Source organism: Rhipicephalus sanguineus, unplaced genomic scaffold (genome assembly GCF_013339695.2).
Source record: "Rhipicephalus sanguineus isolate Rsan-2018 unplaced genomic scaffold, BIME_Rsan_1.4 Seq4226, whole genome shotgun sequence".
Classification (NCBI taxonomy): domain Eukaryota; kingdom Metazoa; phylum Arthropoda; class Arachnida; order Ixodida; family Ixodidae; genus Rhipicephalus; species Rhipicephalus sanguineus.
The window spans coordinates 2,493-29,646 of record NW_023615215.1 but is presented as its reverse complement, the minus strand read 5'-3'; the positions used below and the strand labels follow the sequence as shown (position 1 = coordinate 29,646).

Below are 27,154 nucleotides of genomic sequence, written 5' to 3'. Positions count from 1 at the left end.
TTTGGTAGGAATGTGCGCAACTTCCTGCCCATTAGCAGCTCAGGCTGGGATTTCTCCTACGTTGGAGTTTGAACGATAGGTAAGCAGCACAACTGCGAGGCTTTGCCTTCTTGATGCCTTTGCTCATCAGTGATTTGGACTGTTTGGATGGTCCTTTCTGCTTGACCATTGCTCGGGGGTTGCAGTGGAGATGGAGATGAATGTAGAAGAACTGATAGCTGGGCCAGTTGGTGAAATATTGAACATGATTAACTAGCGCAACGACGACGAGGACACAGCGCTGTGGTTTGTCTCCTCTTGTGTCTCGTCGTCGTTGCGCTAAGTTAATCATGTTCAAGGAGATGAATGGACCTGTTGATGTCCCAGTCATAAAAGAAATTTCTGATGTCGGCGCTGTCGAACGGTGGCCCTTGGTCCGATATTACAACATTTGGTATGCCGAACCTGGCGAATGTATCCTTGAGTACCTGTATTAGTGAACAGGCTGTGGTACTCGTCATCTGCCAAACCTCTATATACTTGGAGAAGTAGTCAACTATTAGAAGGTATGTTTTGCCTTTAAGATGAAAAAAATCCATGCCAAGCTGCATCCAAGGGCGGTCAGGCAGAGATCTGTCCAACAGTGGCTGCCGCGGGTTAGCATTCCGATGCGACTGACATATTTCGCACCTGTTTACCAAGGATTCAATTTCCTTGCTTAGAGATGGCCAGTACACACTCTGGTTTGCCGAGTTCTTGCAAGCAGTAATTCCGCGATGTGCTTGGTGCAACGTTTGAAGTACAGTTGATTGACAAGCTGTTAGTATGACTAGCGCTGGCCATAGCAACGAAGCCCTCTGTTGTGTGCAGTTCGCTTCTGATGTCGTAGAATGGCTTGACATTGTTGTCGATGTCTGAAAGTTTCTGAGGCCACCCATCGTGTATGTATCTTGCCACTTTTTGTAGGGTGCCTCTGAGGGTGCCATAAACTTAACATACCAAGTTTGGGCTAATTTTGTTGAGTCAATGGCGCCAAAATACGATAAATACACTTTGAAATCCGTGACGTCACGTGGGGAGATTTTGGCATGAAATTTAAAAATGAAACTTTGAAGTTGGTTTTCTCCTCTATTAATAAACCTATGATGGCGAAATTAACGACATTAGAGTTCTCAGAGCACAATTTATCGATCTAAACAGATTCATTGTTTCTCTTTAGTATCCCTTTAAACTAGTGAACAGTTTTTGTAATTCACATTTATGAGAATGAATGCAATAAGGTTTTCAGCTGTACTATAGTGTGCAAAATACAACCTTTATTTGTGCAGGTTCCCGTGCTGCAAGTGCAGTTGTAACCCCTGTGGAGAGGGTCCGACCCCAAGGAGAAAGTAGGGGCTGACGAGCTGCGTTTAAGTATGCTTTGCTGGTGCTTTTAGCTATTTCAAAAGACGCAAGAAGTGGCTCGACATCACTTGGCCATAGGCTGCTCTTCCTCATCTTAATGAGCATAGCTCTTGCACCACTGGCTCCGCCAAAAAACTAGGCGTAAAGTTTTTAAACCATGTACTTTTTGTCATCTCATGTGAGCTGCCATACACACATAGATGAATCTTTGTTGTTGCTTGGAGGTAGACTTCATGCTTCTCTCCCAGCAGTCCAGCTCTCTTCTCTTTCTATTATGTATTACTTTTCTTTGATTTATGCTTCAGTGACCAAAGTATGTATGCTCACTCCCTGCATGTGGAAGAGAAATGCACCGGTGTACACCATAAAAGGATGCGAAAAGTTAAAGGACCCCTTGTGACTTTTTTTACTGTAATTTGTAGCCTTGTGTCTGGCAATGCCGAAATTGAGTGAGTCATAAATGCTCTGACATATCGTATAATTAATGCTAGTGTCTCTAATTCTGGCCACTTTTAGCTTCATTTTGAAACACCAGCCTGAGATTGTAAGAAACTACTTCCCCACAGCGGGGAAGCACCTAAGACGTTGTGCGCTAAAGGTTTGGTGACATTGACAGCGCAGTTTTCAAATCGGGGGCCCCGCGCGCGATAAAGAATGAAACGATGTGGGTGCTTTGGTATGAGTTAAGCCGGTTAAGTGCGTGTCCCCTCAGGAAAATGAAAAGCATTCCTGGCTTAAGCAGCCAAAACCACCCTGAGAGCAGCCCGACAACTGAGCGAGAGGGACGAGAAGCAATAGCCCTCGTCAGGTGCCAGTTGTGGTATTGTGTGTGTCCTGTCCATCTTTTGTGACGTCAACAATACTGGCTTTTCTTGTGGAACGTCACACGGGGCCTTCATCTATGTCATATTAGTGGAGGTGTTGCGAGGTGCTGCCAACTCAAATGAGCACTCACGCTTACTTTAAAACCAAATTAAAATATCTTAAAGGTAACATTTGCCACTAATAATCAGCCAGAAGTGCCCACGTGTGCAGGACAATCACACAACACAAACATCTCGAGGTCTTGATTTTGGTGTCAGGGGCCCTTTAAACGGAACTAAAAGTATGCAGAGGGGACAAGAGCCGTATGGGTCCACCCTATGTGTTTTTAAAAGCTGTAAATGATTTAAAGTAGTACTGTGTATTCTACTTTAGGAGACCGGTAAGCAGTCATCATACTTGCAGAAAAACTTTTTTTCATAAAAACGTTACCAAGCTTATGTTGAATGCACTAGTCTTTCTTTGATGGAAATGATTTCAGTAACATTATTTTGTCACTGTATAACCATAGCAGTAGCGATCTTGCCATGCTTTCTTTTGTTCTTCAGCTTTCGAATAATATTCTTCTATGTGGGAGTGTGTTTTCCCATCATTATGTTTTTCGGTAAACAGAACGATTACTTTATTGAAGAGACTGATGCTGGGACTGTTAGTACATAGTTCAAAATCTACATACGGAAGAAGGAATTGTACAAGCACAGACACCCAGTGTGTGTGTGCATTCCATTCCTTCCTCTTGTGTAAGACTCCTTCAGGCTGAGTGTTGCTCTTTCAAACTCTTTTAGTGAAATTGTATGAGCTATGTTTATTGCACAAAAATAAAGCAGTCTTTATAACTGAAATCTTGACTGTCTCAAATGAAATAATTTCACTTTTCACACACTGCAATTATTAACTTAAAATTTTATTTAACTACGAAACAAAAAGGGGGCGCCGACCATTCTAAACAGAACGTTTATGACATTTCGACTTCCAGTATGGAAGCCTTGTTCACGATGAATACATCATCAGAAGTGGTTCGTTTTATTTGGAAGACGAAACGTCATAAACATTTTGTTTGGACCTGTCTGTGTCTCTTTTTTATTTCAAATGTACCCTCCTAGCCAGACTGGATTCCGCCATGATCCCGACTTCAAATGTCATTTAATGTACCAAGTAAGTGCTCACTCAACAGCAACATCTTGTGTTGAACAGTGTGTAGAAGACTAGGAGTAACACAGTCATCATTACGATCTATTCAGTGTGTTCTAATAAAGGAAGATGTCGATGGAGGGCTTCACCGTGGGGACAGCGGCTCATCCTTTTTTCTTCAATTGTGTTTTTCTCCATAATACATTGAGAGCCAATCTTTGTGATTTAGAGACTTGGGACAGAAAGCTAGGGCTATTTCTGAAGTGTAGTAGCTTGTAATGTTTTAATTGTCATAATCTTTCACAAGTGGCAAAATCGATTTTCTTAATGAGTGGGACCTTTAATCTTTGTTTTTGCAATCACACACAAAAATAATGTACAAAATCGAATTTTTGAACTTCGCGCCGAACCCTACTACCGGTCAGTCAGCACGACGTCACTAATCGATTTTATTATTTTTTTTATCTACGGCTGGTTTCTGCAGATCAAAATGTTACGAAGCCTCAGCGAGAGTGGAAAAGCGCGAGACTAAGATCTTTGTTCCACACCTTGAGCTCAGCCAAATAGCACAGAAGTATGTTACACAGTAATAAATGTTTCCCATGGAGAAAAAGTTCTCTATTTTATGCATTTATGATTGGCGCCCACAAATGACGAATCGATTGAAGGCGCTTAAAAATCGCAATTTCGGTTTCGGTTTCTGACTGCGTGAAGCGCCACCTGCTTCCTACTGCAAGCGTCATGGCGACTTCCTGTTTACTTTTCTGGCTCCAACGCGTGCTTTCAGCTTCCAAACTTCTGCGCTGTTCTTCGTGACATTGTGAAATCTATATGGATATATACGTGGTGGGTCATATGTAGCACCATCCGGAACATCAAGCATCAATATCTGATATGCGACACTTTGCCTACTGGTCGTCAGAAGGTAAGCAAAACGCCACTGCACCGTCACAATATTGCGCGGCCCGCGTGGTAAGGCGATTATGTAGTGCTTCTACGGCTACCTCTGCCCTTGCATTTGGGAATGACGCTTGTCTGCTTTAATATTGCGTTAACTATAGCGACCAAGGCCTGCGTCTTTAATGTGTAAGAGCGTGAGCTGCGCATACACGGACTTTAGAGAATAGACGACGCATCGTGTTTTCTGTTCTCGTTCGAAACATGTCCTCAGTTCTCGATCGATTCCAACGAACTAGAACTTTCTGTCCGGATTTTTAAAACGATATCGCATTTGTTCTTCCGCATGGTCACAAATAGACACCACATGGAAAGAAATGAGATTGTACGAATGAAATTGCTCTCCAAGAAAAGGTGGGCAGAAATATGAGCTTCAGAGCAGTGTGCATAGATTGCAATATTTAAAGTATAGTAAGACGATTTAGACAACCTGTAGTCACATGAACCTGGCCACACAGCATTTGTACAGAATCGTCAATCGTCTCAGGGTATCATTAACGTCTATAGCTTATCCTTTATAAGTTAAATGCGGCCGCCGTGGCCGGGATTCGTTTCCGCCCCCATCGGATCAGCAGTCGAGCACCATAACCACACCACCGTGGCGCGTCTCTTTGATGGGGTCCTTCTATGCCAAACGTCCGCGACATTGCACTCGTACGTCTCAAGATTCTGTTCTAAAAATCGTGGGCAAGCTTTTTAGTGCAATATTCGACCTCTTTCATGAAACTGTCATTGCAAGAAAATTTTTTTATGTGTCCTTGGGAGGGATTTGAACGTTGCCATAGTGGTTGCTAGAAAAGAAATGGTGATTTCTTATTTCCTCCCATTGCGTCCGCTATTCTGTCTCGCGATATGCTTTGTGGTGAAGCAAAAAGGCTATTCTGCATCCATTCTGAGAATTTTAAAAAAATTCTACAATGTATATCAACACAATACAATAACACCACATGCCAGGATAGTTGCCAGTAAGTGTGTAAAAAAGTATGGAGGTCGATGACCGAGAAGTTTTGAAGAATGAGGGGTGCAAACATAGAAAAATGTGTAAATGGGGTGTCGCACCACCCATATACACAGAAATACGAAGAGACCACATCAAAATCCAAGTGCCAAATTGCCAGACGAACCTTTTTTTTTTTTTTTTTTTTCGATTCAATTCTGCCAAAGACAGCATCTGAATAGAACCACCTCCTCGCCTCTGTCGCCAATAACCCAGACCATTAATCTTTTCAAGCTGCTTTGCATAACGTTGTATAATGTACATGTATTAACAACTCTCCTCTGTAACGCTATTTGGAATTGAGAGTGAGTTAAAGAAATGCATGACTTGTGTTCAGGCACATGCAGTTTGGTGATGCAGTCAAATTAAAATTCCACTTGTTTGGAAGGGTGTACAAAGGAAATTCGATTCTGAAAGTTTAATTATAGTGATTTTTGTTTTAAGCGAGAAAAATTTACGTTGAGCATGTGCAGTGTCCTTGGACGGCAGCTCGTAAGTCCACTTCACTGCGCTGCGTGCTTCCTTGGGGCAAGGGAAAGATGCAACGGCTACACGAGTGGCAAGTTTGTATGCTGCTTTGTGTATTTCCACGCTTTGACAAGCATTCATTGGCTTTCTGCAGTGCCACCGATCCGCCATGTTTCAGATGGTTTGTTCAGAAATATACTGTTATAGTATAATAAGAGTATATAACAAACACTGGGGATACACTTTAATTCTTTTTTGCAGCTCCCATAAACGTGACTCGCACATCCGCAGGTCGTCCTTTGGCCGCATCCCTTGGAAGCACATAAAATGAGCATTGCGAATGCCGCGTCTACTGCTTCCTTGTCATACAGGAGAGCCTGTAAAAAAAAGTTAGAGCGATAATTATGTAAAAGGACAGTGCCGCCTTACAATTACTGTGCTGAAGTGAGTGCCAACAAAAGCTGCACTTAAGTGCAAGGCTTGTTCTTAAAAGGTGTTAAAGGGGTACTGACACAAAAAATTTCAGTTGTTTTTTTGTGTCAAATGCGAGGCCAAGCCCTCAAGAGCCTACAAACGGAAGTGCTAAGCGCAAGTGCACCCTGAAAGAGTAATTACAATATGTTTTTAAAAGCTAGTTTCAGTTCCTACTGTACCCTGATGTCACAACATGGTATGAGCTTCTCGTCACGTGCTTGCACAATATATAGCGACGTTTCCACGGCTGCTCAGCACCATGGCTCCGTTGATGACGCACAAGCGGCCATTTTGAACGTTTTGCTGACGCACAAGTGGCCATCTTCGAATTTTCGGTACCTGACGTCATCACAATTAGTACTATAGCCTGACATCAAGCTAGTGTCGATGTCGGTAGGTGCGCCATGGAAAAAGTTACTTTAATATAAAAATAAAATATCTGATCAGCCTTTCCTGAGCTTCACACTTGCTCAGAGGCGTCTCTGCATACAGGAGATTTGTATGGCGGAGTAAACTCGCCTTCAAAAAAAGGCGTCAGTACCCCTTTAAGGGCCGGTTACACACTCAAGTCAAAAGTTAAGTATAAAGTTGGTCCTTGAATGCGGCAGTTAGTGAAGAGGAAAAAAAAACTGGGGGCAGCTACGTACTATTGGCGCAAACACTGAGGAAACAAAGCTGGTGGCGTTCCCCTCCTCCTCACCCTCTCCACTCCTTGCAATAGTGTACTATTAAAGAATATGCTATGCTTCACCATCTCCCCTCCTCCTCACACTCACTTCTGTTTCCCTTCCCTTTTCCATACTATTGGGCATGAGGCCCACCACTGGTAAAGCTGGCGCCACTGTCAGCGTGACAGATAGACATGATCAGCAGTAGCGTTGTCTGCTTAGGGAGCACCAACATGTGCTGAAAACAGTATTTCTGAATAGCACCTGTGCTGTAATTTTGACTAAATGAGGAGTTCTCCCGCTTCACCTGAGCACTTGACAACACTTGAAAGCACAGCAATATGAAAACGTGAGCTTAGTAACTTCGTAACGTACTCGTTACTATTTCGGAACTGTAACTGCTGCCGGCCAATTCGTCTGTTGAGCACCTATTTAACGTATAGGTGTGGACGTATTCACTAAGAGAGGCAATCTTTACGATGACAGCTTTGAAATGCAGCTGTTGCTTAAATTCCACAAGAAGTTGTGGAAACTTCTCCTTACAGTAATCTGTGCAGTAACTTTGTTTTCAAAAAGGAATGTGCTTCTTTCGATCGGCAACTGCGGGTACACGTTTCTATAGTTATTAAATTTTTCCACGAATGAGGCTGATCTTGAACACTTTCACATAAACGCTTGCAATTCTCGCGGCAATTATACAGGTTGTGATGTCTTCTTTACGAAGAGCGTTGATGATAAAATCTTCTTTTGTGCAGTCACACTGCGAAAAAAGTTCGGCAGATCCCACGCCTTGTGGGAATCGGTTCCATGCAAAGCAGTCAGCGAGTAGCTGTCCGTGCTGCATGTTTTGGCTTTGAGCCAAGGAATACAAATGTAAAGCTTATTAGACTGCTTGAAAAGCAGAGCTAACACTGGAACCACCATTAAAATCCCGACATGACGCCTGAATCATAGGAGTATATAAGTATTGCTCATTGCCTTGTTATAAAATTAGATAGCCAGCACTGCAACCACAACTGACGTTGCACCGACATTACACCTGCGTTGGGTTTTTTTTCCGAAATCAGTTTCAAGACCTGGCGCAGCTCTGCGGTAGAATACCTGACTGCCACGCTGAATGCCTGGGTTCGATTTTCTGCTGGGGTCCCGATTTTTAATGTTTGATTTTGTCAGGTCAATGCTGCTGAAATCGGTTTTAATTAACGCACTCGCACTTAAATTACCAATGTCTGTTCTCGCCGTTTCTGGGTTGATATATACTGTCAGTCACCCGTGGCACATACCCGCATACTGCAGCCTGTGGTATACGGGCGAGTACCACACGTATGTGGAGGAAAGAGTTTGACGACGTACGTGAAAGGATTTTCACATTATTCATGTCATGACTAAACTATCATGTTCGTCAAATTCTCTTACCCTCCGATGCCAGTTTTGGCCTACACTAAGTTAGAACACCAGATGTAGGCGGCTAGATAGATAAGATAGGTAGATAAGTATACATAGAAACGTTCAAAGTGCCTTTGGTTCGCTAAGAAATGCTTCATATTTAAAATGGCTTTACCATGTGTCATGCAAGTTAGAAGCCATCACATCTAACTGTCCAGGCGACTTTAGGTAACTATACCCTTGCCAAGGTACGATACATTTGTCCAACTTATTCTCATTAAATCTGTACTTCACGTAAAATTGTCATTTGGGCTAGAAGTTTTATGTAAATATATAAACATCAGCTTTATAAAATATTTACTTGGGATTCCTGCAGCAATAATGCAGTGATTAAGATTTCTGACCATGAAGTAACGGCAAAAGTAACGTCCGTTACTTTTTTTCGGTAAATGTAATGGTAACACAACTTTTTTAAGAGGTAACGTAGGGCGGTAACGCGTTTCTTTTTTGTTAGCGTAACGGGTAACGTATTTAGTTACTTTTTCTCAGTAATGCCTACAACACTGACAATTATAGATGCTTATTTATGCTACGGCCGCGTCATTGCTTAATTGAGGCTTCATTCTCGTATGATCAATTTATTTATACAGACGGACCACTGTAAGAGTATATTTCTTTTGGTGAATTCCATTGGCAGGTTCGGAGCACTTCTGGTAGCAGTTTTCCTGCTCCATTCAGAGCAAGTCTGTTCCATTGGCGGATTGAGAGTGCTCCCTGTATGTTTCATTGGCAGATCTGGAGCAGCTCCCCCTACTCCGCGAAAAGCGGCGGATTCGACCGGAAGTCGCAAGATCCCAGCACGTGCGCGCAGAGCGTGGCGTACCACATGCACGATGCAATGCGCTGTCCGACCGCACCCATTCTCTCCGCTCGCGCCCGTGAAGGTGAAAACGGCGCAAAACGCAAGGAATGCTGGGCGCTTGCGAAGCTAGCGCCCCCTACCATTTGCTCTGGCGGGGCCCTCGTGTTCCATTGACAGATTTCCTTCGGTTGCTCTCCGCCGGAGTGGAGTGCTCCGGCACAGAGTTTGTCGGCCACTCCGAATCCGCAAATGGAATTCACCATTCAGAAGCGTGAAAATCTGGGCCGGTTAGTTCATGTGTAGGTGTGAGGAAACCAGCGAAACTCAAAAACAAGGACGATAGAAGAAGGCGCATTCAAGCGCACACCATCGCTGGAAACCGTGTGTGCTTGAATGTGCCTTCTTCTATCGTCCTTGTTTTTGAGTTTTGCTGGTTTCCTTGCACCTAAATTCACCATTACAGATTGCCCACATTTCATGCAAGAAGATTGTTTGGGGATGCCCCATGCCGGCGACCGCTCGCAAGGTGCGCTCACTGTACAATTTATGTAAACAGTGCCTGTAAGCAACTCTGTGCTTTCTTCTCATCCAAGATTATTATTTTGATTGTAAAAACTTCTTTCGTTTGAAAGTATCCACAGAAATGTCCGTTAGGGCTTCCACGTGATGTTTTTCATAGAGCGCCGATAGCGAAACCTATGAGGAGTGCACCGGCATTATCCTACCTAGAACGCAAGTGCAGTGCATCCGATAAGAGGATGAGTCCATAACTCCTCACCTCCAATACTATACAAGACTGTTATGCCATGCTTTACACTCTCCGCTCCTCCTAACATCACTCCTTACCCTCACTTCCTTTCCCACCTCGTATTATACTATACTATGCAAAGCTATGCTATGCTAGGAGCTGCTTGGCACATATCCACTTTTTGTGGCACATACCTGTAGAGTTTTTGCTAACACCTCACGGTGGAACTTCTTTCGCAAGTAACCATCGAATGGCTTCTTTAAAGTAGTTTATTGCCTCACGAATCAACCGCACCAAAAATTTTTTAAATCCGTGCGTACGAGCGGAGTTACTTCGTGGAGGTGCGTGGTTTTAACAATAGGTTTAACAATAGACTAATAGAGATTTGTCGCACGCTGTAATTGCTTTCTCTCTCATCCCAGCAAGCTCACTGGAAGCTAAGCAGGGGAAGGATGGCACAGGGGAAAGAAGTTACATCATCTACACGTCATGACTTGGTGCACTTTTTCTTTGTTTTCTTTTTCCTTTCGAACGCATCGTGAGTGCATGTGCAGGCACGTGGCAGCCCCGTTAACTATGCAGCTGACGATGCTCAAGTCAGCTGACAGCCCGTGAATTTGGGTATATGGCATAATTTGTAGAAAGAAGAGGGAACGATTTCTAGCTGACTTTCAGAATTAATGGTAAATTCCGGGCCTTGTGCTGCGCTATAATGTTTGGCTTGCGTGCTCTCAGGAGCCTCGACTACCGATCGGCAGTGTTTTCTAACCATGCTGAAAAAGTGTTTCAGGGCCCCTTTTAAAGAACTTCGCTGTTGAAAAAAACGGAAATAGCAGGGGGACAAGCTAGGAGAGTGCTTCCCTCACTTGTTCCTCTCCTAATTCTTTTTTGATAGTGCCAAGTCACCAAAGTATTATGGTTTGTTTAGACGATGATTGCCTAGCAGGTAAATGCACGCACAAATACAGCAGAGGAATGAGCAATTATGATTGAGTTAAACAGAGTGACTGTTGATATGAGGCTGCTAGAGACCTGCTTTCACTTGTGGAGCTGATGTTCAGCCCTCATTTCTGTGGTTGGTGCATGAAGACTAGGATTGTGTTTTGTTCTATCTAGCACAACTGAACAACCTTGTACCAGTGCATGCACGTGGTCCTGTTTACATGAAAGTGTGTTCACCTTTGCAGCTCGCAGATGTTGAACAGCTGATGGCGCAAGGAGAATGCCAATATCTTCCTTGTACATTTCAAAACAATTCTTGAACATGTAATTCCCGTCCAGAAGTGTTACGTCCTTCAGTCATCCTAGTGTGTTGCTCCTGAAATGCCAATAAAAAGTACAATGTGAAAATTTGCTCTGGTGTCTCTAATTAAAGACATTATTCAGACTCCAAAACTTTCATATTGACCAAGCATATTCACTGAACCAAGTGTGCAAGGTGTCCAATAACAATTAACTTACAAGATTAGCAACATTTCAGTCCATAATCAGAACAGGCATTCCAACTATTTCTCAAGGTCGTGAATTAAAACCATGTTTTGTGTTAAATTTGACAACAGCAGCATGCTTGGGCACATAGTGCATGTTGATGTTGGGCAGCAGCTCGTTATGCGCAGTTTTTAGCAAATCTTTAACGTTAATTTTTATGCACATGGCTGTTCAGCGGACAGCGACCATAAGTAGTAGTGTAATAGGGTTTCACTGGAGAACAACGGATGCCCCACAGCGGTGGGGCTGCAGATGTTTACAGCCAGCCACTTTTGTGATGTGCAGAATGCTGAAACGAGCAAATACATTTGTTTTCTCAACAAGGCCTGTGCACTGATTGATTGTGCCACTTAAAGGGACTGACAACCAATTTTTAGGGCACCTATCTTCTTTAGTGCAATGGAAAGCTAACTGGTCAGATTGTCTAGCCATGGAATGGTAACGTGGAAAACGCCGTGAAACATTTTTAATCAGAATTTTTCTATCTGCGGCGAATATGAACTCTTAAACACACTTGACAACACATGCTGCAAACAGTGAATGCGAGAGCGGTTTGTGTTCGAGTGCGACGCTTTACCGCGCATGCGTGCACTCCGCGCGCATGCGCCACGGCTGGACATGGGCCACTGGCGGCTGCGAAGGCAGCGCCGCTTCTCACCATGCAACTCCTTTTACCTCGTAGGCAGCACAGAACTGAGTGGGGATAGATAATATGCATACTCTAACTCTGAGGTCCAATTATGGCGTGCATGACAGCATCAGACTACGTATACGTGCAGAAAAGTGACCGACTTCATAATCCAGCTTCAAGGCTCTTCCGCTAGGCTGCGCGACATAGCGGTTTTTGTTACTTTTAAGCACTATTTAAAAATATAAATCCTACTTGCAACGCGAAAAGGATGCTGGAATCTGTCACTATATTTCACGGTCTTTTCATGTCTACCAGGATCTAATAGCACGTTCTGCCCAGTTGTCGGTCCCTTTGAAGGGCCCATGACAATGCAACTTCAAAGCCAAAATCTTCTGTGTTCCATTCTCCCGCATACACAGGTAACTCAAACCATGTATTGCTGGTAAACGTAGTCTTAAACATATTTTAATATGGTTTTAAAGGAAGCGCAAGTGCCCGAATTGGCGACAACTTGTGACCTCATTATCAGTATGATGCATTTAGTGGCTACTCAGGCTCACTGATAATTCACCTGTTCTACGAGTATAGTCGACGTCAATGACGGACAAGTTTGCAGGGCGCACAATGATGGCTATCGTCATTCACCTCTCGTGCTTTATTCTTGGGCTGCTTTCTAGGTGCTTCTGGATGCTTACGCCAGTGGTATTTTAAACATTGTAAGATATAAACAAACATTCAAATAGTGGTGAGGTTTTTTTTGTTCCCGAGGGGGACTGTGAAATGGGTGCCCTGCCGGCAGCTGTATTTAGTAAACAAAATTCGGCAGAAGCTCCCTCGTCAAGTCACCTGCTCAAGAAACTCAACCATCTGAATGGAATGGAGTCACTATTTCAGCACTTTACTTCTTCTCATGCTGGTAATAAACTGTTTGTATCTAAAAAAAAGGATTCGTAAAAGTTTCCAAGTCACTGTGGTATGTGTGTAAGGTGATTATGACAGTGCACAGCTTCATATTCGTTGTGTGACTGTCAGCTGATTATCTTGGAATATCTCTGCTAGGTACACAACAGTGAAGTTGCTAAACGAAGTTTGCCACCTAAACATACGGAATGAAAATAATGCTTATGGAGATTAGACGCAGCAGTCTATAATAGTACAACATATGTGTCACTGCTGCTGGTCCTGGAACAACTGTAACATAAGCATTACAACAGCTGTAACTTGCAACAGTATAGTATAATAACAGTAATAGTCACGAAACTTTCAGTTGGCAGCGAGCATCGCCTGCCTATGTTACAACATGCTCCGTGTTGACATGAGCTGCGTGACAGTGTGTATCGCAAATTTTCTTATTTTTTTTTCTCTGCCACCATTGATGCCCTAGCTGAGCTGTGTGCCACAAATCTAGCAAGTGGTGACTTGTAAAGCTGACACATCGTGCAAGGCTTGTGAGCCATCTGGCAAGCGGAGTTGCTTCGGCTCATCGCTGCAGTCGGCAATCTTGCTCTCGCTATCCACTCAATCTTCAAAATTGAATAACGCAAAATTGAACAGGTCCTGTGCATCTGTGTTCTTTCTAAGTCCTGTTCGATTTCCCGTTATGCAATTTTGAAGATTATGAGCCAACTAGCCTATCAACGTATTTTGTTTGTTATCAACCCAACGCCCGCAGGATCCACGTGTCTGCGGCTGTAGCTTCACCCCTGGAGACACAAACACTTTGCCCGAGTTTAGGCTGATCGGTGATCGTTCTCATATACCTTTTGTTTGTCGGCATGCTTTTGGAGATGATCACTATACAAGAGAATATAATAAGAACAGCTGATAGTGTGGCGGCACGTTGCAGAGCAGATCTCAACCACTCCACACACTTGGTCTCTTGCCTGACGGCGCATGCTCGATGGAGCTTGACCTGTCGAGTGCGCGTGACGGTTGGCTGTTTGACAAGTTGAGGAGGCAAAGCAGGGTCGAGGAGGGTGTCACTATAATTGCTTGCAGCTGCCTTGATATGCAGTGCGTGGCTTAATTCATGGTGCAAATGAGATCATGATGTAGCCTAAATTCTTATTTCAGGGTCCCTTCAAAGTCAAGTTTACTTGGCTCTTATCCTATTCGAAATTATCTTCGTGAATACTTTGTACAATGATGAGGCTAACATGTCTAGTTTAAATTCTTTCATGTCTCCATTTTTTGTATTAGTAAAACATTGGCGTTTTTCCAACTCTCTGTTACATTCGAATTTTTGCATCTTGCCGTAATGACCGTATGCGGTACGGCGTCACTCTCTGCGTACCTTTGCAAAAGAAGGCGGCTGAATGAACGGCTTGGGCACTCCACGCAAGCATGATTCATACTGTAAGACATGTTTCGGTACATAAAACTAGTACAAGTAATGGTGAAGTTAACGAAACATCGCCCTGCGCACTGTTAGAATAAAATGACAAGTCGTTCTTTAGCTGTTGTTTACAAGTACCAGGTTTTCAAACGCCCCAGTCGGTCAACAGGATTATTCATTACCGCAGTACAACGAATCTAAGAACTTGCCTAAGATTAACGATAAGGGAGTGCCCTTACTACTAGTTGATGAGATAATATCAGTAGTGGTTATCACTTACGCAAAGCCGAACATTGGACGACTTGGTGCAAGTTAACCATGTCGAACTGTAGCGACTGTAGTGCATGAAAACGCACGATCAGTTCTTCCGCAGCAAATTTTTTTCTCCTCGCGCGGCGATCGTGGATGAGCCTCTTGTGCTGCAGTTCGAAATGTTTATCACGCTCCGAATCCACAACGTAAGAACGGCAGCATGGCTATATTATCACAATTTATGTAACAGGTACGCTGGCATTTGTGGCTATTTATTACGCGCGACAGAGACTAGCGAAGCAAAACTCGAAATAACAGATATGGCTACTTACTTGTCGTGGCAAGGCAGCGCATTGCAGCACCTTCGCTCTGTTTCGCCCTCGACGTCCGTCAATCAAGCAAAGGCAGTACTAGACGTTCTCCGAGGCAGCCACGACGAAGTCGCTACGGGACACCGGTTCACGGACTACGCTGTCGAAACGAAAGCTGCACGACTCGCGGTCATCGTCGTCGGTACAGAGACAAGAGACGAACGCGCGTACATACATGCACACGTGGAACAGCATGGAACAGCCGACACCGGTCGGCGCACGGCCGGGCCAGGGGGAGGTTACTCCGTATACCTCCCATAGGATGCCTTAATTCATGACGTCAGCGCTGGCAGCGCCAAACGTCCCTTCAGTTAATATCCTGGCGGCTGGGATCCAGAGACTCGAACGGCAGAATGGCGGCGCACACGGTATGCGTCGTCATGGCAACACTAACACCAGCCGCGCCTCCTCTCCTAGCACCCTCGCGCGCGCCGGGTTTTTCTCTTTTTGTTTTGTTTGCGTGCGCGGGCTCCCTCTCTCTTTCTTTTATGACCCGCTCGCCCCTCCGCCGCGTGCTGCGCCGTGCAGCGCGCTGGGCGCTTTTTTTTTTTTTTGCATCCGCTGCGCGTGCTGCGCCGCGCGTTCGTTGCGCGTTTGAATGTGCGCAATTTGCAATCAGGCATTCTGCAAACACTGCAGTCGTGCAGCATGTGCCAGAACGCAAAAGATTGAATTGCACTCACAACACAAAATATCTTTGGTCTCTTTTTATTCTCCTCGTTTCCGAAAATCAACATTCTATCAAATGTGGTGCGATACAGGCTCAGGATATTAACATACACGTGTTCATGATCACTAAATAACACGAAAGTTCTCGGCAATGTTAAGAATTTAAAGAACAGTGGAAAAAAAAAACAGAACATAACACTAGGGCACATATTGAAAAACACAATATTTATACTGACAAAAGTGCAGAACAGCTTCTGATATATGCGCACGATATTGCACAAAATTATCATAACTAACAAAATTGAACATTCCTGAAATGCAAAAACAATGAAAGCAGTTGAAATACCTAAAAGTAGAATAATAATGTAACGACCATTTTAAAGATGTCAAAATGAACTCCACATATAACACAACTAATATTGGCCGCACTTTATTGACTACATTTCCAAAAACGTTGATTTTCATATAACTAGTGATGATAAACGCGGAGAAAATAAACGGCTGATATCGGATGATTCATGGCATCTCTTCTTGAAGTGCGCCGATTCTGCAATTCTTCAGCTTTTCTCTGGGCGCACCGATCAGCTGTGTTGCGTTCCGAAATACGCCCTAAAGAAAAGGGCAAGTTTCAATCAGATAAAGAGCGCCGTCGATTCGTGCAAAAGTGAACTCGTTTGTTCGTCTCAGTGCAGCATAAGTTTTCATACATCTACCTAATGTCTCACAAACGTGGTTATAGGCGATGGGGAGTAATTAACCGGAGACAAATGCAAAGCACACACTCAAGCACGCGGTTCTGTGAGAGTTGTAAACCTGTAACTATAGTTACTTTGCATGGGCTTCATGTCCGCTGCTTGTTCGTACAACGATTTAAACGCAGCATCCTGCCCTTTTCAAATCAGTCATTTTTGAAAACAGTAACTGTAGCCCCACTGCAGAGAACAGCTACTCGGTATGGACGTGAATTCAAATTGACACAATGAAAACCGCGACTCAAAGTTCGTTGTCTGTCTGTCAAAGGGCACGCTCACCTGTCGTTCTTTTGGGGGCCGGCACATATATTCCGGGACTTGTTCTGGAAGTATTCAAGCAACAAAGCACTATGCACGAACAGCGCGAGTCGTAAAACATCGCGTCGCACAAGCACACAGCGAGCGAGCACCATGAAACGGACGAGCGACGACGGCTAACGCACGCCTTACCAACGCCAGACACGAAACTTTCTAACGGATTTCAAAGTCGGCGGCGCCAGCAAGGCGGCGGAAAGCGCGCCTCCCGCAGGAAAGGGAGTTGATCCCGCCAGAGAGGGGGTTGAAGAGAGTTGGGAGGAAAGAGACGGAACGCAGATTTTAACTCTGATCCCAGTCGACAGATGGCGCCTCAATTTGCCATACCGGTCACGTGGGTTTCTTTCACTAGCCTGGCCGGGCTAGACCGCACGAGCGCGCGGGGGCGAGGCGGTAAATTACAGTGTTCTAGAAGTTTATAGTGCGCTCACTGAGCGGCGGAGCGTGACGCACTTCATGTCGCCGCCGACAGGCGGCGCGGCTCACAGCGTCACCTGAAACTTTCCGGCGGGTTGCAGGGCGCGGCTAGCGCGCGTTGCTGTTTTGCGCGCAAGAAAAGCCAATCTTACGGTGCGCAACTCACGGAAGTTCTTTTGATGCAAGTTTTCTGTGTATTGTGAAATAAGTTACTGTCGCTGTGACTGATTTACGGAGGGCGAGCGATGTTTTAAGCGGCTATTGCATAAACGAATGCTCCTCCACGCAGCCGCTGCAATAACAGGGTGTCCAGTTGGCGGCGTTCGTTTCTTTTTTTTTTTTTTTTGTCCTGCTGATCGATACGATTTTCAATGCACTTTAGCCACTGTAGCAATCATAGCGACTTCGCTCCCGCCTTTCGAGCCCCACTATGCCGAATATAAACGCCTCATTTTTAAATTGTTTTCGAATATATATGAGCTGGTCTGTGTAACTAACCCACTTATAATGTTCTTTTTTTTTTTCGGGAATCAATAATGGGCGGAATCACTCGGCTTAGTAATAAATGTATCCGCACCATACGCTTAAAATTTTTTTATTTGCAGACGTAGATCGTACAAGGTCACCAAAACTGCAGTTGGACTCGTATGCCCAATTAAAAAAAATATTTATACATAGTTAATATGAGTACATAACAAGTAACATGTATCACGTGCGTACACATTTTTATTGCACCTTGGAATTGCACCAGTTCTTCAGCAGCGCGGATAAAACAGGACACGAAGAAACACTCGACAGCGTCACGCACTGACATACTGATTTTATTTACACAAAACCCTGCCTATGTATGCGCAAATGTTTGCCATATCACAATATGAATTATCAATGCAGAAAATGTCACTCGTGGTCGAACAATAAACGGATGCAACAAACGTGTATGAACATCTGATAATCGACTACGAAAATGAAAATAAAGGACAGCAAGAAGCGCCGGCGATGTTTGCAGTCGACAGCCGACGACAACGTCGATCTATCAGGCACTGGGGCATCCCAAAGAGAGCCCAATCCCTTTGGACCTCCCCCGCTTCCTAATGAGAGCTACTTCAGCCCCCCTCTACATCTCCTTTTTCTATCCGTCAGTATAGTTCTGTGCTTAGGACTTCGATAGCGAAACAAGCAGCCGTACCAGCGTTCTTTATTATTTTTTTAGAAGTACCCCTAACCCCCCTCCCCCCCCCCTTTTTTTTACCAAAGCACGAGTATGGTTTTGTTGTCACCACCCTCACGCGTTTTCTTGCTTTTATTGCTGTCACACTGACTCTGCGGTCACTCCTAGCTTCGTTGGGTCCAACTGTTTTTTGTTGTCAAACGCAGCCCCAGAAATTTCTCTGCACGTACGCTGCATGCTCTATGTGCACGACCGCCTGAGGCTGTAAAAAAGCGCGTCCCTCCCGTCCAGATGCAGCGGCGGGCCGTCTTTGAGACAGTTGCGATTTGCGGATAGACACAGATGCCGATCCTTCAGAAAAACAAGCATATATAAGTGCAGTAAAGCGGCACGCGGGGTGCCTACAAAGGTCCTTCAAACGAATGAACGGCGTGAACATGCGCTGCAGGGCACACACAAATGGAAACAGCTTCAACTACTTGGGTCAGATTAAAAAAAAAAGAAAATGCTCGACCCCCTTCCCTCCTCTTTTTTGTGATCTCTTCTTGTGTCATTGTGGTGGCCCTCTCCCCACCACCAACCCCGCGTTTGTTGATACCCCCGCAACTACAGCGTAACCAGCCTAACCCCCACCGACCAAGGGGACGCGCTCCACACCCCGCAAGAGTTTTCAGGAGAAACTGGCGGCAGCGCCCCTGGCGGGCGCTCAAGCTGTCGACGCGGAGAGGGCCGCGGCGGCGCGGCGCAGGGATACGGCAGTGAGACCACTGCCCCATTCTAGTACACTGTACGGTAAATGCAGGAGAACGATCCTCAGGTCACGTGGGCATAAAGTCACGTGATCAAAGCGATAGCTCATCTAGGTACATCTTCACCTAGGAGCAGAGAGTGTGTCTAGGGACGGTTTAGGTACAACCACCGAACACGCGGAACACGTACTACAATCGCGTGGTGCGTGATGGGTTTGTGTGAGAGGCATGAACGGGGTGGGCGTGTGTCCACAGCTTCCGAGCTAGTAAAGTTGCGTTAATTCGTTACCACTTAAAACGTGGCAAGCCGTTTCAAGCACGTCTTCATTAGCACTGAAACCGACTCTTGGGAAAAGAAATACAGGCAAGTGAGGTGTGAAAACGCAATGTGAAGTGCTAAATGTTGAGAAAGCGCCTATGAACCAAATGTACTGGCAGCAGCTAGGTTGAGGCATTTTCATTGGTGTCATGTGTGCTGACTCTACGTAGTTTCCGTGAATGGTTTGAGAAGTGTTTTGCGTTTTTTTTTCCTTCATGTATTGCATGAAGCTGCACACATTTTAAGTGTCCCGTAGAAATGCTTGTACGCAAGAAGGGTAGCTTGGGCTTGTTCGTGTACATACATAACGCAAGCGGAATAGCTCACACCGAGGCAGGGACGGTGTAAGCAAGTCGATACGAGAGCATGTGTTGTCTTGCTTGCTCCGTCGCTGTCTCAGTATGTGCTATTCCGCTTGCTCGTGCTAGGTCTAAGAGGTGCTAGCGCGCGCCCCGGCGCTTTCGCTGCCGTCCATCGAGAGCGTCCGACAGGAGAAAAGAATCGCTCTCCGCTAACTCGGGAGACGGGAACGCGGGGCTCACTTGTTGCGGGATCGGCAGGAACTGTAGGTAAACTGGGAAAACTTGGCATCGCCTCATAGGGAATAATCGAGCTCTTGATTTCTCTCGTGGTTGACGCTGCACCGTCCCTAGAATTCCCCAGAAAGCGATGTTATACGGAGCGGTGACGTCTGCATCGAACTAGCCAATGAGAGCGAGGATCACCCTCCTGGAGTTACCGCTTCGCCGCGCGGGGAGAGTATTTCGGCCGCGCGTTAAAAAAGTCACGTGGTACACAGAGCTGCTCCTGCTCCGCGCGCGGCGGTCGCGGTTGCCTAGACGACGAAGACGCGGCCGCGGCGGCACTCCGACCGTCGTTGGGTTCTGCGGCAGTGCCATGTTTCCTTTGGTATTACAACGTATTCAATGGGCATTGCGATGAAGCAGTGACTGCATGAGCTGCACGTCACAGCGCACAAATGCAACATTCAAGGGTAAAATTTAGCACAGCTTCACTGACTTGGCGTCGCGACGACTGATGAAACTGCGGATCTGGTGCCTTTTCCTTGGCTTTGGGGTGCGTTTTTTACTAAGTACTATTTTAGCTGTCGATACAGCGATGATAATATGACGCCGCTAAACGGTCCGTGAGCTCCTGCTTTGGCCACTCGCAAGTCAGGATCGGATTCCCTTCGTTGCTGGGCGGCCGACGTCTCTCTTCCCGACGAGTTTTGTCGTGCAGTTGCGGCGACACGCCTCGATCTCTCACTCGAAACTCGGGGTCGGGCCGTCATCGTTGGGCCCATATGCTCTAGCGAATTCCCATCATATTTCCCGCCGCGCCGCTTCTTCTCCCGAAGACAGAACCTTGTTCGTACTCGCCATACTCGTCGCCGAACGTCGTAATGCTCTGCGCCGACAGTGCACGCTTTTGTACTGCTTTGTTCACTCAGAATTTATACTTGCAGCAACAACGAAATGAAACAATGTTAGTGCTGTTAAATCAAGGTGTGCGGCCTAGAGGTAAGGGACACTCTTGTAAGCTCAGTGCGAGCAGTCCGGCCGCATTAGAATTAACACCACAATTAAAGCACGATATGCAACACGTACGAACTGACGGTCGGATGTCAACAACAAGCATGCACGCTAGCAATAAACAAAGATAATGATGTGCGTCTATCCTGGCCTCTCCTAACTCCATCGCACAGTAGTCAGGGAACACCAAGCCCAGCTTTTTACTCTGCCGAAATAACATAACACTACCGCAGAAGGGGAGCACATACTATCGATACGATGGCCGGAGCCACCGCGTCTACGCGTCTCCGTCTCGCCGGTCTCGCTCGCCTGGCAACGGCCAGACCCCCGCCAGAGGGCCGCACCGGCCGCACTTTTTTAACGCGCGGCCGAAATACTCTCCCGAGCGCGCGCGTGAGATGTAGCCCGAAAGCGTATCCCCGGAGTCGGGGCTCTCCCGGTTTGGCGCGAAACCGGATCTGACGTTACCATAGGGAGGTACTCCCTGCCCCTAGACAGGTACTGTTGTAGCTAGGGAAAGATCCGACGATTCCTCGGCCTTGTCCCCAGCCTTTACTTGCCTATGTTCTACTCGGTACCCTCACCCAATGCCTCCTTGACTAGATGCCCGCCGCGTCGCTCGCTTTCCCATTGCGGCGGCGGTTCCCTTAGTTCACCACAAAATCCGTGAGGCAGCGCTCGTAGCCTGACCGACTTCCGGCGGCAGCGGAAATACGCTTACACCTTCGAGACTGTAACACGCGTGATGGCAATCTCGGAGGCAGCAGCACGTGTTAGTAAGTAAGTAAAAGTAAGTACGTAAGTAAGGTGTTCCTATTCTCTTTTAACACAGGACAGGCGTTTTAAGTGCCGTAGGAAGAAAAAACCGTTGCATCCGTTGCAGGCGTACGCTATAGGGGGCGCTCGTGGCCTGACCGCGGAGAAAAAAAGAGAGAGAGGGTACGGAACCGGGTTACCGGACCACGCGGCGGGCATCTAGTCAAGGAGGCATTGCCTCACCTGTACCTCACCGCAGTCGCCGGCTTTGAGTTATGCCTTCTTTGCGTGTGCAGGAGTCGCCTTCACTTGAAAACATCCGTCGAGACCTGCACATTTAGTTTTGGTGGTTTTGACGCTGTGCGAATGGCTGAGGCCGTCTCTGCGATGCACTCTCAGCGCGTAGACTGTCGTTTTGTACGTTGGTGGTAACGACGTTTGCAGTGCCAACGCGGACCCTCAAGAATAGGGGTACGTATTCTGAAATTGTGAGATGCTTGGCATCAGTCACTGAAGGTTGTATTTTCTTTACATTTTAGAAGTTAGTTCTGCAACTGCAGCACGATGTGGCCCCCGTGGTGTATACGTCTTCAAAGTGCTGCCACGTTGCTCCAGCTCTGAAGACGCCGATGCAGAGCGCCAGATCAAGAAAACGCGCTTGCTGAACCGCAAGCTGACGGCTACGCTGAAACGCCTGCCGTGTGTTCGAATCTTAAACGCCGAGGTAAGTTTACGCTGACATACTGGTGCGCGCCGCTGAGGGAAATGCCGTACCGTCGTGGTCGGCACGCAGCTTTTTTAAAGAACTTTCTAGCCGCGCTAGTTGCTCATTGCTTGCGGTAAAGTGGTGCGGTAGAGGTCTTGCGGGTTAAAGTACTGACATGCCGACCACGACGGTATGGCATATCCGTATTGCTGCACGGTAAACCTGCACTGCCAACAGACCCGATTAAAGCGGTATGTAGATGCGTACCGTCCGCACCGCATTCTAACGAATTTTAAAACTTAGTTGCAAGTGCTCCTAGCAATTTTCTCCCGTGTATATGCGTTCATCTGAAATACCTGACTTGTTATTGACAAGGCGTTCACACGATGTTGAGATACAGGGAAATACCGAAATGAAGGTGACAATGCACGTTAAGCAAATACAGTGAAAACGTGCACACCTTTTAGTGATCTTGCATGTGGCCATTATACACAGTGGAAAACAAGGCCTTGAAATTTATTTCTTTAAGACTGTGGGACAGTGAGGATGCTTTTCAGTATTTAGATTTAGCGGAGTGAGGCAACGTGGTGCCATTTTTAGTAGAGGCATTTGAGAATACATGGCTTGCATGTGCCGTCACATGAGCTGGCTCGTATGTTAGAGACAATGTTGATAAACCATTCCAATGTCCGTGGAATGGTTCATCAACAATGGCAGTGGTAGTGACACAAGCATCCTAGCCTTTCTCACCGAAGGCCACTAATAGAGTAAGACAGTGTTTTCAAGGCATGGGAAAAGAAATGTTTGACTGAAACATCAGTATGTGGTGATACCAAATTCAGAAAACCGCCAGTGTCTGCATCTTCTCAGTGACAACCAACTCACTATGACGTTGTTAGGTAACTTTTGTTACCCTTGAATAAATGAAAGCCCACAGGTCACTGCTATCTCGATCTGTTTCAGTGGACGAATGAAAACCTGTCGACGAAATGGGTTCATGTATGTGAGGTACCTTTTGAAAAGGCAACAATTAAAATTAACGTTTCAGAACCACTATAGGCCCCTTGTTCACAATAAAGAATGCGAAGAGGGTGATTATTTATGGCCTAGGTGCCAGTGGGTGCTGGTGTATATCCTGGGTAGGTCAACACATGTACAGCTAAAGTAAGTTGCACACATACCACATTTGAGATCAGATGTGTAAAGATTTTCTTCATTGCGATTAGAGCAGTGGTGTCCAAATTAATCGCTTGGTTAGTAATGAATAATTATCCACCAGTGTTTGAGCATGTCTTGCCTTTCTCAAGGCACTTTTTATGGTGTTTTGTTGTTTGTTTGAACTTTTCGTTCCACTAATGTAGGATGTGTCACAGTTCACGCATTTTGTGGGTAACCTCCTGGAAACTATTTGTCGAAGGAGCACTTTGATTCTTTGGGAGGACAAACGGGAACAGCAAAAGTATGTGGGCATCCACATATCCCATGGTGCAGGGAATAAGCGAGTCACTTGCAAGATTTTTTTACACTAATTGTGTGAGAATTTCCCAGATGCCAAAAAACTAGGTAACATGACAGCTCACACATGTTAAAGACCTCTTGGAGCAATAAAAGTTACCAGGGGTAATCTACAAAATTCCACGCATGAACTTTTATACGACTTATATCAGTGAGACTAGAAACCTCAAACGAAGTTCATCGTCAACAAACAGTGCAGCAGTGTACAATAGACAAAGAAGGGAACGGTTGTCTTTGTTCCTTTCTTTGTCTGTTGTCCACTCCTACACTTTTTGTTGAAGATGGATTAGCAACTAGCCCAATCTCAAAGCTTGCCTCAGATGAAGGATTCAACACCAATATTCACACTCGTTCGGAGCTTTGGCAATTTTAGAGCCCTGTAAAAGCCGTTTATTCATCAATAGAGAGCCATTGGGTGTTTCCCAATATGCCTTACAAGTTTGCCATTGAAAGTTCTGTCTACGTTAATGCAACAGCTTAAACATAATAATTCTAAGTTAGAAACACAGACAACTGGCTAGAACGTGCTATCATATCCTAGTGGAAATGGAAGGACCGTAAATTATAGTGATAGAATCTAGCACACTTTTTGCAGTTTCAACAGGATTTGCATTTTTAAAATGTGTTTCAATGTTGCAAAAACCGGTTTGTTGTGCAGCCTGGTGGACAGGCCTCATACTGTGCAAAGGAGCCATTCGGATTGCTGTACAGTCTTCTGTTCTTTACATGCACCATAATTCTTGCTTGATATTACAATCTATATTATTAGGCATCCCCACTTTATTCTATGCTTTTTATAAGGCAAAGGAGTGATTGCTGAGAGGCGGCTTTGCCATCACTGTGACTAAGGGAACTGGCAACCTGTGTCAAGCCGTGGTGCTTATGCGCAGTGCGTATACATGCTGAGTGCACAAACACGAACCACAGCAACAGGGGCTTTATAAGCACAATGTTGCTTTCTTATAGATAAGGCCTTGCTCGTTTGATGGCGTATTATTGCTATTGTGCTAAACTACCACTGTTTACAATGTGTTGTGTGTATGACTGAATTGGTGCATAAAATTGTGATAAAAATTTCGAGCCATTCCATTTTGTGAAGGCAGGTTACCAGTGAAGCTGTCTAGCACATAACACAAAAATATGAACAAATGTATGAACTCGTTTCTTGTTATGATTGGTGGTAAATGTGATGAAAGGTACACACACACACACTTGTTGTCTTGATCGGTGGATCATTATTTTTTGGTCATGGTGATGACGACGGCCTTATTGTTGCTATGATGCGCAATGATCAACTTGGTTACAACCTTGCACATGTTCTTAGCCAGAGTCTTATCTATGCCTGTCTGGTGGTGAGAGGTGCGGTTTGTACAAATTGTGTCGCACAGGAAGCCAAAGCATTCTAACACAAATTGCACAACTACGGTGGTTTGTTTTTGTGTTTTATATTTTTTCAAATTAGAGGGTAAAATTGGGTGCTATTTTTCAAGCTGATAATTTGAGAGAAATCACATTTTCGTGGAACCATCATTGAACTGCATGTTTTTGGGGGGTTTAGTTTAGAAATGCTACATGAAATACATTTACACAAATTGATAAGTCAAAAGGACAGTAAAGAGCCTTGATAACATCTAGGAAAAGACACATTTAATTCACAAAAAGCTGAATCACCGATTTTTTACGCGTCCTTGTTAACGTACATTGCCATTTGCATGTGCAGCATGTTGGTCTTCATTCGAGAGCTGTCTCACCTTTGGATGTTCAGAGGCATCCACTTCCACCTTGAGCACCGCACCGTGCAGCCAACGCTCTGCGGAGCGTCTCTCGCGGGCGGCTGGGGCACGCAAGCGCAGTGACAACTGTAGGTGGTGCCTTCGCCGCGTCGTCTGCTTAAAGCGCAGCGGCTCCGCCCAATCGCGCTTGCTCTTCGATGAAGGTAACTAATCTCATGGAAATCGAGAAGCGCAGCGACTGCGCCTCGTTCCGCACTGCTTTTTCTCCTACTGTTTTCTTTTTCTGCATGCGATCCTTAAAAGTAATAAACCTTGGCCCGTGCATGAGTGAGATCGCCAAGCCGGGCTGGCACTCCCGCAACTAAGCTACTCAGATGCTTTGTGCGTACAGTTAGAATATTCCCGCTACTCACACGGTTGTTTCATCAGCTGAAAGTTTGGCGACACAAAGTCGACAATAAAAAAAATATAAGTTTGCGCTGTGAATTGAAGGCTCACGGAAAACTTTCTGCTTCGTGCTAAAGTTTTGAGCCAAGAAATATATAAAGCGATACGCGGTGCTTTGGGTCACCTAGCAATAAAAAGGGAGTCAAGCTTTATTCAGCGCCTGCTTACAGAAGTAATCATTTGTCAGCGGCGCTTCTTTGGTGAACTGATTGCGTGATATGAGTTCAGCTGAAAACTCTATTAGAATGCTTCTTCATTTTTTCTGCATGAATGGTACGAATAAGCATGGTTGCACATGAGTAGCAAATTAGGGCGGCGTATTGGCGAGTTAAATTCGCTAGCGCATGAAGGCAGCAGTGCTGATAACACCTGAATGTAATGTAACTTCTCTGAAATTGGCAAATTGCTCACATCCTTTTGTTTTCAGGCGAGTAACAATCCAAACTTTCGCACATTTAAAGCTGTTATGTCAGACCTTACCATGCATTTATCGCCAATTTTGCGGCGCCTAGCTTTTGAAGCTGATCAAAAACATTTGTGTGAGCAGCGGGAACATTCTGGCTACTGGGCTCAAAGGAGCTGAGTTGCTTAGTTGTAGGAGTTCAAGCGTGGCTGTGAAAGTTTACTCATGCACGGACCGAGGTTATTGGTTGTGAGATCGCATCCAGAAATGAAAGAAAACACTAGCAGCAAAAGCTAGACGGAACAAGGTGCAGTCGCTTCGCTTCTTCTGAACCGTGCCGGATGCTGGATTTGCATGCGCATAGCAAGAGCGAAGTTAGCTTCACCGCAAAGCAAGTACAATTCGGCAGAGCTGCCGCGCTTTAGCAGACGACGCGGCGAAGGCTCCGCCTAGAGCTGTCACTGCGCATACGCGTAGTTACCCAAGCAACCAAGAGGCGCTCCGCGGAGTGCTGGTCGCACGGTGCGGTGTTCAAGGTGGAAGTGGACGACTCTGTACCTCAGCTGAAAGAACCCTCTCAACATCACAGCTTTCATTAGCTATAGTCGGGCACAACTTTAGAAGGCAGCAGCACTTTCCCCTCAAAGGCGGATGCATACGAGCCTCCACCAATAGGCGCGCACTTCAGGTGACGTCA

The 27,154-nt window shown here is 45.5% G+C and overlaps 3 long non-coding RNA genes across 4 annotated transcripts; 1 reads left to right on the top strand and 2 right to left on the bottom strand.

The window, feature by feature from the left end:
• Positions 1–5,980: 5,980 nt before the first annotated feature.
• Positions 5,981–15,123, bottom strand: LOC119377248 (uncharacterized). 2 transcript variants are annotated; one of them, XR_005180789.2, is made up of 3 exons: positions 14,935–15,123; positions 11,076–11,214; positions 5,981–6,135 (listed from the first exon to the last, which is right to left on the bottom strand). It is a non-coding gene; the product is annotated as an uncharacterized LOC119377248 (long non-coding RNA). The 2 variants fall into 2 exon arrangements; XR_005180788.2 differs by lacking the exon at positions 14,935–15,123 and adding an exon at positions 14,631–14,839.
• Positions 15,124–16,056: 933 nt separating this feature from the next.
• On the bottom strand, positions 16,057–17,026 carry LOC125756662 (uncharacterized). Its single transcript, XR_007414670.1, has 2 exons — positions 16,674–17,026; positions 16,057–16,251 (listed from the first exon to the last, which is right to left on the bottom strand). It is a non-coding gene; the product is annotated as an uncharacterized LOC125756662 (long non-coding RNA).
• Positions 17,027–21,896: 4,870 nt separating this feature from the next.
• LOC125756661 (uncharacterized) lies at positions 21,897–25,754 on the top strand. Its single transcript, XR_007414669.1, has 3 exons — positions 21,897–22,124; positions 22,193–22,377; positions 25,595–25,754. It is a non-coding gene; the product is annotated as an uncharacterized LOC125756661 (long non-coding RNA).
• The last annotated feature ends 1,400 nt before the right edge of the window (positions 25,755–27,154 follow it).